Below are 14559 nucleotides of genomic sequence, written 5' to 3' on the forward strand. Positions count from 1 at the left end.
CGTGTGACAGTCAGGAAGGGGCGAGCCAATTATGTGAGGTTGAAGACTGAAGCACTGGGCTTCCATGTTAGGAACACATTCACCAGGCTCTGCACTGGAGGAAATCACTTTAATGCCTTTAACTTGAGTATCTTCAGTGGCTCTGACTTTTACTGTCGTTCTGACCATTTTCTCATAAATAATGTTATATCTGTGTCCTTTAATCATGTTACATTTAAAGCCTCTATGTGTAGGAACGTTGTCTTCCAAACAAAGCATAAATACAACATAAATACAACATACTTTTAGAACTTCAGTTTAGTTTACACGTTGTACAAAGTAGTTGCTGAGATCTAATAAGGTCAGTCAAACTTACTTGGAGGGAAAACACTTACCCCTAAATTCCACCAGGTCCGTGTTCGGTCCGTCTCTGATCCCCCACGGCAGCGGAGCTGATAAGTTTCACTCTAGTCTATGTGATTACTTCAACTGGCTCTGCTGCGTTGTGTATCTACTCCTTTGAAGCTCCAGCAGTCCACCCTTCTTTTGCCCTTTTGTTAATGACACATACATGTATAATTGCAGTCGAGGGTGATTCTATAATTACTGCAGGAATTCCTGCGTTACCCAGATCTTAGCTATTACTGTTTTGTACTTGACATCACATGACCAGAGCTTCAAAAAGGAAACCTTTAAAAAAAGTGACCGTTTTGACATGGTCTATTCTTAAAACATCATTTAGTTGAGATTCTTAGTCTTCATCAGATGTATGTGACAGTATGGTACAAATACAACTTGCACTAACCTTCGAAGCCATAACCTTGTAAAAATCCTATACATGAGGACCAATTTTAAATGATTTAATTGTAAGCAGTTAGAAGAACACTGAAGGCAAAATAGTGTCCTTCTGTATTGAAGATAAACTATCAAAACCTGTGACATCAAAACAGTACCACAAAGTTTTAGTCCCAGGCAACTCAGACTGTTGTCTTTGTCTGTCGCAGTCTGAAGACCAGTGAAGATAAGAAAATTATTGCCACAGCTGTTTATATGTCAACTGTACAACAAAAACTAACATTTGGGGGCTGCCCCACCCCCAAAGTTTCTTTTCATTTGGTAAGTACTTTAAAACCTGGTTCCAGTCGGGGAGCTCATCGTAGGTTTCTAGACCCTGGAGAAAGTTCCTATGGTGGAAAAGGGCTTCAACATTTAGCTGTGATGGGTTATACTCAGAACTCCTGATCAGCGACCCAAAATAAATAAAAAATGCACATGTACAAAGCTTGTTATTAAAATATTTTCTATCCAGCTTACCAGGTAAAATCACCCACGTTGTCTTGTACAGAAGAGGTCACTCAGCTCCGGGCCAGACTCTCGGTGTGCTTCCATTTCCCTTTTTCAGCCAAGATTTTCAATAACAAGAGGCTGCTCCGTATGGACCAAACACAGCAGAAAAATGCAAGGCAACACAAGGAGATCGAAGAAGAGGAAGACAGCCTGAGATGGCAAAAATACACCCAGAGCAAGGCAGAGGGTAAGAAGAAAGAGAAAGAAACAGACTTAAAGTGAGGAGGAGAAAAGTTGGACACAGCGAGAGAATACCAAGAGGACAAAACTTTGGAACAGAAAGACAATCAAAATCTTCATGACTGCAAACTGACAAAACAACCGCAGAATACTACAAAAACAATATTTTCATGGACTGGATCCCATTTCACATGATGTGCTCACTGTTGCCTCAGGCAGCCCAGACTCCTTGCTCAGGTGGAAGTGAGCGGCTGCCTTGGGCCATAATAACATATTTACCTGACTGTTAATGAAGAGAGTGGACTCTGGGAGGGCCGGAGGTCACGCTGCCTCTCGCTGACAGCAGCCCCCCTTCAAAGGAACGACTCATTGATTTTCAGATGAGATCCTCATGGATATGGTTTGTGTATTCCCATTCCTGGCCTCTACAGAGAGAGCGCCACAAACAGGGAGATGTAGAGATTTTTTTTGTTTTAATGGGAGACAGTGCTGTCTACATCTACAGACTCGTAGATACCACCATGAAACTTCTCCAGTTGAGTAAAATTTGTTGCATTACAAGTTTACATTTCCAGAACAGAAATCTGACGGTTGGATGAAGCCATGTTCAAAATTCTTGTTTCATTTTGTTGAAATGTTATTAAAAATCTGTTTTTATCACCTCATAAGTCAGAAGTAGCCAGAATAGCCATAAAATCCAAATCAAGTTTCATTTTAGCAAATTATTTATTACCACCTAAATGTGTATGTTGGACATTTTGTTTCCACTAATCTGAAAGAAGACGTGTTGGAAGCAAAACAAAACTGACCAGTGCATGAAAATGTTCACAATGTAGTCTCCTTTCACGTTTTTGCACGTTTAAAACAAACATTAGATGGCAAATATTTGTGGGTACATTAACAAAATCTTGGCGCTGGTGTATCAACACAAACATAACTGATGCATGCTGACCCAATCAGATAGACTGAAAATGAGGATTTTCCCCTTGTTCTCATGCTGGCTTAAATTGCAACTACGATGATTCGCATAGTTCGGCCTGTTTTTATTTTCTGAGCGCCAGCATCTTTTGAGAACAGTGTCGGCTGCAGCATGCGAGAAAAATAGAAAAAGCCCTGCGCCACCTGAGTGCTCTGAGTTGAAAATCTCTCTGCTTTTCAGAAAAGGTGCTGGTGACGTCGCTGCCGCTCTTTGTCTCGGAAGAGCTGACGATATTCACCATATTTTTGTCTCCTGCGGATCGTGTCATGCACCCACATCCTCCTTCCTCTGCGGCTGACAGCTGGACCCGTGACAGCAGTGACATCACCATTATTAAACTCATTGTCCATGAAACGTATGAAGGCAAGCGTCCTCCGTTTGATGCTCATGGTAAAAAAACAAAAGACAAAGCAACTTTAAATAGAACAAGAACAGATCGGTCTAGTAAAAGCCAAAGAGGCAGTGTCGACGTCAGCGTTTTTTTCTCTCAGCGCACACTTTATTAATTTAAATTGTTGTGTTTTGGACCATTAGTGGGGTGTAATGATGCTCAGCTTGTGAGACCAAAATGTCCTCTTAGAAAACAAGCTCTGTCAACGTCTCAAGGTCAGTTTTTCATGATCACGCTCACCAGAAGATATAAACATTTTATTAACTCTGAACACTTATACACTGTTCGCTCCATCCAACACATTTGCACTGCAGTCTAAATAGCAGTGTAGTCTGTAAAGGCCACCAGCAGGGATTGGACTCTCAGTCTTGTTATTTCAGTGGTCAGTCTGGTGCTGATGGGGAGCAGAAGAGGGGAGCTGCTGGATGAGTCGACGGTCTCCCGGGCATCAGGAAGGTGATGATGAGACTCAGCTGAATATATATGAGCTCATCTGAAATTCAGGTTTGAGTTCAGGGGATGGCCGGGGAAAAGGTCAGTGTCATCAAACCTGGACTGGACACATTTTGTTCTCAGACCTTTTGTCAGTGACAGAAGAGGGAAGAGTTTGTGCTTCCAGCTCAGAAGCCCCGCCCAGACGTCTTAGCTCCTCCCTCATCCTGCACAAACGCAAAAACCCAGCCCTCCAATCAAGAGGTGATGAGACGAGGGTATGTTTATCCAGGTATCGGCTCCCCAACTGGGTTGACTGACTGGCAAGTTGAGTTGAGTTTGCTGTTTTTATCCGTCTGTAAAAGTAGCAGCATTCAAGCTTTCAAACAAAAGTAAATGTTCTATAACGACTGCATTCAAACGTGACAGGACCGCTGTGTATGGAGCTGCAACGCCCTCAACATTTTTAGTAAACAATCAGCTGTAAATTAGGCAATAATGATTTCAAGGAAGACGTTTGTTCTCACTTATCTGTCAAGAGTGTACAACTTATTTTGCAATTGAAGTCTGAATTAATCAGCCTTCTTCACAGCTGACATGTTGATTTGTTACAGTAAGACAAGTACAGGTGTTACTAACAGCATTACTGATGGCTCTGATCTATTCAGGTGTCTTCGTGAGCCGTGACGATGTGACAGTGAGCCACCGTGGACGACACCAGGACCCTGAAACAGAATAATTCATTTCATTATTTATACCTGTGCTTTTCCTATGTCTACAGCGAAGAAGGCCTATGAACATCATGAGGGAATACACCTCAATCCACAATCCACTCAAAAATATCATCAACAATTTATGTTATATTAATATTGTTGAGGAATAATGTTTTATACATTCCGACAGTTTTTTAACTAGAAGAGTTTTTATTCAAACATGAGACTGACATAGAATTGCCATTACATCTAATGAAGCGTCTCACAGGGTCTTCTGACTTGTCAAGATGCGTTATTTCCCATTGTAAGGAGCAGAAAGACACAGCGGGGGCTAAATTTAATTTCCGTTCCCTGGAGATTCTGTTTGAATAGATAGCGATAAAGATAATTGGGAGTGAGAGCTGGAAACTGGAAGCAAACTGGGAGCATGAGGGTGCAAATGTCACTCAGATAATACTGTATCCCGCAGGGGAACTCTGCCCTTTCATGATGGATCACGGTTAGCTTTGTTATGATCGGCCGTGGCTAAACTCAGAGTAAGCGAGTCCTGTGGACTTGCAGGAAGAAAACAGAGCAGCGTAGTTTAAAGGAGGGAAATGAACAAACATGAAAGTTGGGTAAGGAAAATTGCAACTGACTCCCGCCATATTGTATAAAATGGAGGGAAATTTGGTAAGGGGCTGGTATTGAATTAAAATTGTTATTCAGTCAAAGTGATATAAGAGCCCTTGACAGTGTGTAATTGCAATCAGTTAAATTGCTTAATTCAAACGGAGAGCCATGGGGAGGCAGAGAGAGAGAGAAGAGAGGGCAAATAAGAGAAGGAAAGAGAGAGCTGGTGGAGACATTTGATTTATTTTGTACTAACTACCTCTAACCATGTTTACATCAAGCTGTGCAATTAATTAAATCTGGATATTATGTTTATTTTATTTTGCGTTTAATGTGCCTAATAAGTCAGAGTGAAAGTGCTGCGAATTATAAACCAATATCCTCTTTGTTTCAGGTTTGAGGTGAGGTTTAGACATTTCCCTGTATCACGTTTCCAGATACTTCATATGTATCTGTTCCCATTTGTTTAGGAGATGAAGTCATTACCGAGAGTTTGTTTTCACACACGAGCATTGACTGATCGCTTGCTCAAACAAGAATGCCACTTAGTAGAGCGCATACATCAGCCAAGGCCCAACAGTCTGTTTTAATTCAATCAAGACTACTCCAATATCAGTCTCGATATCAGTCTAAATTTGAAACCACCCATAACTGCTTGACCATAATTTGAGCTCCGTGTACTCACTCATAGATACCAGCTACATCAATACATCAACTCTTTCATCAAGATCCATACATTATTTAAGAAGAAATGAATGAAAATGATGACAAGTGCCCCACTGAAAAAAATCCTGGATCCGTCCCTTTATCCGGATCTGTACCAAAAGTTAATGGGGTCTCTCTGGCCCGGGATACATCCTCCATCCAAGTTTTGTGGAAATCCATTCAGTCATTGTGTAATCCTGCTCACAAACCAACCAGCCAACCACTTATGTTGACATGTGTGGACTCCGTTGGGTCTCACTAGAGATCACCACTCTCTGGTCGATCTGAGACTCATTTTTTGGTCGACACCGACCGAATTCGGATAGAAACGAGGTTAAACAAGGGCTTATTGACAGGCATTTACTTGATGGAGAGCGCCAGTGTTGTGTCAAAGTCTGTTCCCCTGTTAATAATATGTATCCAGCTGCTAGCTGTAGCCGTGTTGCTAATGCTGTCGTTAAAATAGAGATTTAATTCAGGCTTATAAAAACTATGTTAACCAGGTGTTATTCTCAAGTTGCTGCAATGCAATGCTGATACAATCCTTACTTAATGATTTGCGACATTATCTGAGAAAGTCAACACAAGTAGAGCACTTACACTGTATGAATGACTAAGAAAATGAATGCTCTTGCAGCTTGCTTTGCTCCTCCATGAATGCAATTGTGTTTGTTCACATTCAATTGCATCCTTTCATTGACTTTGTATGCAACCATGCTGATGCTCATGCTCTTGAGTTCAGTATGAACACACATTTTATTTCCCCAAGTGCACCGATTTCTCGCAGAAAAAGGCTTCAAGTGCAGGAAATCATTTCCAGCCTGCCCAAGTGTGCTAACTCACCCGGAAGAAATGTCACTTCTACAGTATGAGATGAGAAAAAAGAAAAAAACATAGTTCATCTTAAATTACAAATATTAACCCAATACCTATCACTCATGTATGGGAACCACGTTTTATAGACCTATTTTCCAAGGAGTCATGAGGGGAAAATCGTAAGTGGTTCATTTCTCTTATTCAGATGTACAATAGTGTATAATCAAACATTAACATGAAGCACATTATGGCTCTCTGTGACCCACAGAGAGGCTGTTTAAAATCTTTGCTAAGTGCGTAGGAGATTAGTAGATCAAGTGGATAAAGAGAAAGAAGACTGAATGAGACAGAAGGAAAGAGCAAATGTAAGATAGGAAAGAGAAAGTGTCATCAGAGACCCAGAAGAAACCAGAGAGGCAAAGAATGATGAAGGGGAGGAGGAGGAGAAATAAACTCTGTCACAACCTTTCATTATTTCATCCAGCTTTCAGCAGGAGGAGAGTGTTCTCTGATTGAAATAATACATTTGGAGTGTTTGTAATGCCACCTTAAGTGCTGCTGGAGGAGTTGAGAGAATTAATCACCTCCCTGACTAGATCTCAGCCAATCACATTATCTCCTGATTTACGAAACACCAGGCCAGAAGGCCACCATAACCTTGAGACCAAGAGGTGCTGACTAAAAACTGGATCTCTGTGCGAAAAGGGAAATAAATTAAAGATTTTTTTTTTTTTTTTTATTGAAATAAATGAATAGTAGTATTAATGATTTTTTCAGTCTTTTTCAGTTGTTTCTAAACCTGTGGATATCATGTTTTAGATTCTTAAACTTGTTTGGGTTTTATTCGCTGATAAAAACAATATACAGCATACATAACATAGGAAAACAACTCCTCCTAATTACCTGGAAGACCTTTCCCAGTCAGTGTAACACTCATCCCAGTCATCTTCATTATGGCAACCCCCAGGGCTCAATTTTAGGTCCCATCCTTTTCTCCCTCTACAAGCTTGTCAAGCTTGGTTATAGCGTACGGAAACACAATATTAAGTTTCATTTCTTTGCTGATGACGCGCAACTCTATCTGTCAAACCTAATGAAATAAAACCTCCCTTCAACGTCTCCACAATTGCTTTGTTGACATTAAAAGCTGACAACTTTCTCCAGCTCATTGAAACAAAATCTGTGGTCATCACTTTTGACAATGACACCTGTCCTACTTCCTACACCTGTGAAGCTTTGACTGGATCTTGCTCAGTTGTGAAGCTATTGCACTGATGTAAATCTGTCCACAGACGGAGAGACAGACATTTAAACACCTGGGAAAATACTGAGAAATCACTTCTGCATTAGTTCCCGCTATAAAGGTGCCACGTGTTGCCATGAGGACACACACAAACACCGACTCACAATGTGAAATTGATCAGAATACGCTGTAGCCTACCTTGATGGCAACTATTTCACTAAAACAATAAAGTCACCCATTTCTTTACGATTATTTTCATGGCATTTTTGCCTTTATTCAATACTTGAAAGAAGAAAGATGGAAGCATGATGACGAAGCAACAAAGGTTCCTTGCTGTGACCATTAGGACATGATTTTATTGGTGTCTGAGTACCCTCAGTTACCTGTATTCCCAGATAATTATCATTCAGGCCAACAACTGACTGGTGGGAAAGAATCCTTGAGGCTGGTGTTGTCTCAGATACTGGTGAGAAAGTAACCTCTGGCAGGAAGGCTGGTTTGAGCAAAATATCTGAGTTAGTAGGCTCATCAGGAATCTGAACCAGAGCTCTGCCACAAGTTCACTTCTGTCTCAGTCTGGAGAGGGAAGCTGTGACGCACTTACTTTATAACTTTGCAGAAAAGAGAAGCACATCTGCTACTTCTGCATGTACCTCGTGTTTCTGAGAGACAAGAATCTGGTTTGTATTTCTCTTAATTAAAACTTTTTGAAGCACGGTTAAACGTTTTTCTGAATCGACCACTGGACTTTTCTCCTCCAAAGTTATTTCAAACAAAGGTTGGGTAATTGCACAAACGGACGGGCTGCATTGTTATTCCAGGCTATGGAAGCAAGTCCCAAAGTGGACCAAAGTAGACCTAATTTGAAGTAACACAACTTTTAAAATGAGGTCAGTCTTGCAGGTTTGTTCCTCCTTGACAAAGAAAGGCCTAATCAGAACTTTGAACACGAGTTGTTCAACATTAAACGGCAGCAGATGACAGCGCCTGTCTTTGATTTCTAATAATAGTGCGCAGCGAGGTCCACTTCACAGTTGGAGCTCATGAACGCTTCATGGCTTCTTGGCTCTACCAGGTGTTCACAATCTGGACTATACCAAGTGGGATTTGAAGAAGGAAGACAGAAACAAGCTCTTCTTCTTTGTACTTAATGTTTTCTTTTCCTTCCTGCCCTAGTTGGAGTAACTGCAACCATCATGTGGAGTTTTTGGCTATGTTGTATAGTTAAAGCCTATTTTTGGAGCTTCATGTAGCTTAATTACTCGACAACGTTAACTGTTACATTTTCTTACTTCTGCTAATGGTCTACTTGGTTTTGACCATTTTGTATTTACAGCTGATGTTTTATTCAGTTGGGATTTGCCTCTTTGTCTCTAAGATCTCTGGTAAAGCAGTCATCACTTTACTCTGTGTTAATATTCATAGAGGAAAAACAACATCAGAAACTGAGCTTGGACTATGTTCCTAGACTGTTAATCCAATTTCTGGTGCTCCAAACCTCCTAGAACGGCTGGCTCAGTGCCTGATCAAACAGGCCTTTAGATCCATAGCCAATAAATGAAGAGATGGATGGTGTACAGATAACTATCTTGAGAGTAATGTCAAATTGATTGGCAGCGACTCAGCTAAAAGAGTGTTAACCTTTTAAATATCTATGGCACTGAGACTTCAGAGATATCATTCTGCGTTGACTGATTGTGCATCGTCTACAGCCAAATACTACAGCAAACATTTTTGTGTTAGACATATTTCTTTGTAAGTCAGTGTTGAAGAGCCTTTCATCTTTTGGTTTGATTTGGGAATTTGGGAACTCATCTTCAGAAACATCTCCTTGAGATGACGCACTGCTTCCATACAAACACGTTCTCACTGTGGACTCGTCAAATAGCCTTAAGCCTCAAATTATTACACCTCCCCCTCTAGTTTCAGTTTTGCAAATAAAGCGCCTGCTGGTAACTCATACATGATATGCAACGTTCAGTTAGACTTTAGAAAAAAGACTTGATGGTAAACATTTCACATTTTATGACATATTACAACTTTTGGACTGTTATTACTGCTGTCAAGTGACATAGGTACATCACTCATGTAGCGAAAGTTATGGCAGTTAGTCTCAAACGGGATACATACCCCGGTCTGGAGAGGGCAAGTCCAGTGAATGAACCAAGGGGCACTTCAAGAGGTGATGCTAGAGAGGTAACCACAGCATCAAACTTAGAAGCATAGAGCCACTGAGCAGGCTGCTTTGAGGCATCCACACTGCATGTTTGTGAATTATTTTGTATTTTCCTTCTTGGATTGTAAAGTTAAACTTAACTTCAGAGATGGCTGTACAGAAAAAAAGGCTTGTTTTGTTTTTAAGAAAGAAAAAACATCTGCGTAAATAACATAAAGCACTTGTACAATTAGAGCTGACTTCTGCAAAACAAAGAACATTGATTAGACTTGAAAAATGTTTTTAGGTACAAGATAGATGGATATATAATCAGACAGGTAGATAGATGCACCCCTGTATAAAGCAATCAGATTCCTTTCCTTTTAATTTCCACTGACTCTGTAAATGAAGCCACGTCTTTATTCCCTGGAGCCTCGAAGAGAGAGAACAACCAGAACAGTCAGCAGCGGCACCAGATCTTTTCTTTTGATGGGCATCGTGGGTGATTGGATTGTCTGTATCAGCATGTCGGCGGGCGAGAGCCGCGCGATGGAGACCCTGAAGCTGATTAAAGGCTGGCGCCGTCCGCCGCCTCCTAAACAGCTTGTGACAGGCCAGAGTCCAGCAGGCTCCGCGGAGGCTCCTGCTGCAGCGAGGCGGAGAGTTGAGGTGCCATCGCTGCTTAGACTGTGTGTGATAGCAGCAGCTTTACAGAAAGACAGACAAAACCCACAGAAATCAATGGATGCTCAGCTGCAGCATCAGCATCGCAGTTCTGCTTGGCTGCTGCTGTTGTGCTGGTTAGTTGCAGTCTGAAGGCTGATCTGATTGTCGTTAACTGTTGGATTTGAAAGAGGGAGAGAAAAAAAAACAGCTCCCTAGAACGTCCTTTTCAACCTTCGAGGACTATCTTTGTTTTTTGAATGGCAGAGCCACAAACAGCCGCCTTAACAGCTACATGCAACAGTAAACACAGATCGAGGAGGACACGTAATGACTTTCAGGACAACACAAAGTCCCTCACAGATGAAACCAGGTAATGACTGATAAAGTTATCCACAGGAGAAAATAGCAGATATGTTCACAGAATCAGGGAGAAAAAACACTATTCAGAAATGTTTACAACAAGAGATTACAAGGCCTTTACTTTCTGACATTGATTTCTCTTCTTTTAGCTCCAAGGACACTAATTGCTGCTGTTGGTTTTCAAAAGAAATCACGCAGAATTTTACCTTTTTTCAGCCACATCAGAAGAAACAGAATACTTTGTACTGCAGCAACACTGACTGAGCCTGGCCTGTTTGCATCATTGTGCGTTGCTTTGGACCACTGGGACTACTACTGCTTCTAGCACTCATTTATGCAAACATAAGTTGAATACAGCAGAATCCTTTGCAAGCGTCTGAACACTTGTATCCGCCCAAAATGCCCATTTACAAAACTGAATTGTTTGCTGCACATACAGTATGAGCATGGCTGGATTCATTTGTCGACGGAGCCCCGGGCCCAATGTTTGTTCACTTGTTTTTATTGTTTTGATTTCATGCCGTTCCTATACAGTAGACTAGCTTGATACTTAAATGACACTTCTGAATTACACTTAATGTGCTACATTACAACCCAAACACTAGAATAAATGTTGGTGTTGCAACTTTATATTTCTTTAGGCTAAATTTTCTATTTCATGTTGTGACAAATGATGACGGTGAAACAAAGGAAACTAATATTCTCCCTGATGATCTTGTTTGCTTCTGTAGGTTATATAGAGGCATTGTTATTAAAGTGAGGCTTTTTTTATATCTCTGTAAAAAGTTTCTTAAAGTACATTAAGTGTCGTGCAGATAAAAACAAGAAACACTGTGACAGAAGTTATTTACATTTCCTGGACGAAATGTAACATTTGTCATACCAATTACATTCACATTACATGTTCATGACCTGACATGAATATTGGGAGGAGGAGGTGATGGCGTTGGAGTCACAGGCAGAGGGTGCCGCGTTTCAACATTTGTAAGTGTGAAACAACGAGACACTTAGGAGACCTTGGGACATCTCCAGCCTTGGGTGAGGGGACCAAAACAAGTCATTTAGGCCAAAATATAACCTCTCCCTAACTAAGTGTTACCAGACCATATTTTGACTCTATCATCCTGCACAGGAACAGGGAGCAGGAATGAGAAAATGTGCAGTTATATAAGCTACTGCTGTTCATTCCTTCCAGTGGCTGAAACAGGAAACAAAGTTGTTGCGGTGCAGCAGCGGCGCAGGTAAATCAGTTAAATGTGGGACTTTAACGATGACTGCATCTGTACAGTGGCTGTGTGTGAGAGAGCTAAATTGCTTGCACTTGCCGCTCCAGAGAACGGGCCAGGTGACAGAGCAGGCCGGGCCAGACAAATGACCATTTTGCACATACACACACACTTACACTCAGGGTCAAGTGTTGGAGAACCACAGATCCATTATCGAGATCAGCCTGCGGAGGATCCAGGTGTCTAGACACAGAGCGCATTACATGATTAAGAGGAGTTAAGATGCTGCGCAGGTGGAATGTGTATGCGCATACCTGTGTGTGTGTGTGTGTGTGTGTGTGTGTGTGTGTGTGTGTGCAGAGTTCAGGTTTCTTCAGCGGCTCAGAGCTCTGGTTGAGCTTTCAGATGAATCAATCCATGGCCATCCAATTTAGACTGTGGGGAAAGGGTGCATCGATCCAGGCTTGGGGTTTTCCACACATGGTGATAGCTTTCCAAAAAAAAAAAAAAACTCTCCCTGCACTCAAACAGCCCCAGCAGCAGATTTTACATCTTGTAACTCAGTTGAAATCTTTCAGATACTTCGTTTTCACCACTTGATGAGCGCAAAGTCATGTCAGGTTAATCTCTGAAACATTCCTCTCTCCATGGAGGAATGTAACTGTGCAGCATCTGATCCTCTGTGTGTGTGTTCAGACTAACCGTGAAGGGAATTTGAGTGGTTGACTGATGTACTAAATCAGTGGAAAGGCACAAGTGGACACAAACAGACAGATTTGCTCTAGTTGGCACGGAGTGATGCAAGCGTGCATCTGCGCATGTTGAAAATCTGTCAAGTTCAGTGAAAAATTCACACTTTCCTCACGGCTGTGTGACTGAACATGTAGTGACAAGAGGAAAGGGGAGAGAAACATGAGGGAAATGACAGAAAGAAGTTTGAGTTTCTTGTGAGATTTCAGATCAGAGCTGAGAAACTCGCACACATCTGTACAAAGACTACATTGGCAGTACTGCAGCGTCTGGTCCTGTGTGCAGCAGGTAGAGTGTAGTGCTCGTCAGTTCATGATATCTAGCTGTGCAATGAGTTTTGGTCTCATTTGCTACAGCTCTAACATATCCATAATTGAGATTTGGGCTGCCATGACAGTGCCCATCCCAATGAATGTCGATGAATTGTTTTTTGAGTTACTAATCACACCGTAAAACGACTATGGAAGATATGACAGACCTTGCTGCAAACTTTTTCTGCTTGCTATCCAACCTAATCTCCAGAATGAATGTTAGCAAAGTATGTTTCTGCAAAAACCACAAATCTGTTCAAGCTGTATGTTTGTTTTCTATTTCTCTCTCGTCACAATGCTGTGCTTACGCTCAGGTTAGGTTTAGGCACAAGAATCACTCGGTTAGGGTTAGGAAAACATTACGGTTCGGCTTAAAAATACCTGTTTTGGTCACATTTCTTTGCTTGGCATTTGGTGAGATGAAGCGAGACTTGGAGTCTGGAGACCGATGGAAAGAGGGGGACTGATTAGACTGAGAGGAAGAGATTTAGGAAAAACTTCAGAAAGTGGAGAGAATCACAAGGACAGACTGAGGTGGTGAAGGAGAAGCAGATACTTGTAAAGAGATTTGGTTGAGCTAAACTTCCTTGTTGAGATGCTCCACATATCTCCACAGAGCAGAATACTGCTTGGCAATCACACCACATATAAACCTTTATCACTCTCAAGCTTTGACATTAAAAAAACACCTCCTGAGTAAACAGTCCCCCATATAACCAAGATAACCAAAGCTCTGTGTTTATGAGCCTGTCCGCGCCGTATATCTCACATGTTGATCACCGTCAGCGTGTCAGAAAAATCAATCTCAATCTGAGCCTCCCAAAGTCATCCGACCTCACACTCATTGGTCCATTTTATCATCAGCTAGAAGAGCCTGCAACATGGATCATGTCCGTCACTGGGTTTAACTCTAGCGTACAGCACAATATGGCTGAGTGACCATCATCCGATGATTTCTGCTTCATTAGGCCAACAGGAGGAGATGATGCGACAAATGCTGTTACATCAGATCATAGGGGTCACATGGCCTCTTTTGTTGCGGAAATATTTCCCTGATGAGGACATGTGACTCAAATCAAGATCAGAATCAAATCACATAAAAATATATTTCCCTACATGGCTGTCAAGGTTTGGTTTTGTTTCTTAAAAGTACAATATGTAACCTCTGCTGCTGAGGGGCTGCCAGGCGGGGCGGAGGGCGAGAGCCGCTGCTCAGCTGCTTAGAGCCAGCCAGAGATTCAGGATTAGAGCCGGACCCTCAGGAGAATAATCACCTGGAGTCACTTCAGTTTCTGCTGTGATCCGAAACCGTTTACCGACGGGAGGAGAGCTCAGAGATTGGATTTTCCTTTCACTCCTGTTTATCAATCTGACAACACTAGTGACCTGCAGAGCTGACCTCCATTTTCGGGTGTTTACGTTCAGTAATGTTGATTAATGACTGGAGCTGGAGGGGAAATGCACTTTACTTCACGAGTGTAACGTTACAGAGAGGAGAGGCGGACAGAAGAGAAGGTACCAGAGTCTCCTGTGAGTACTGAATTCACAGAGTTGTCCTGAATTAAACCATACAGTTACACCCTCACTGTGTAGCGTTGCTCACTAACGTTAGCTTATGGCTACTCATTGCATGAGTAACGCAAATAAACACACACCTTCCTTTCCTGAAATTGGCTTCACTGTATACACCAATA

The sequence above is a fragment of the Pagrus pagrus genome (genome assembly GCF_965226575.1).
Source record: "Pagrus pagrus genome assembly, chromosome: 14".
NCBI classification, from domain to species: domain Eukaryota; kingdom Metazoa; phylum Chordata; class Actinopteri; order Spariformes; family Sparidae; genus Pagrus; species Pagrus pagrus.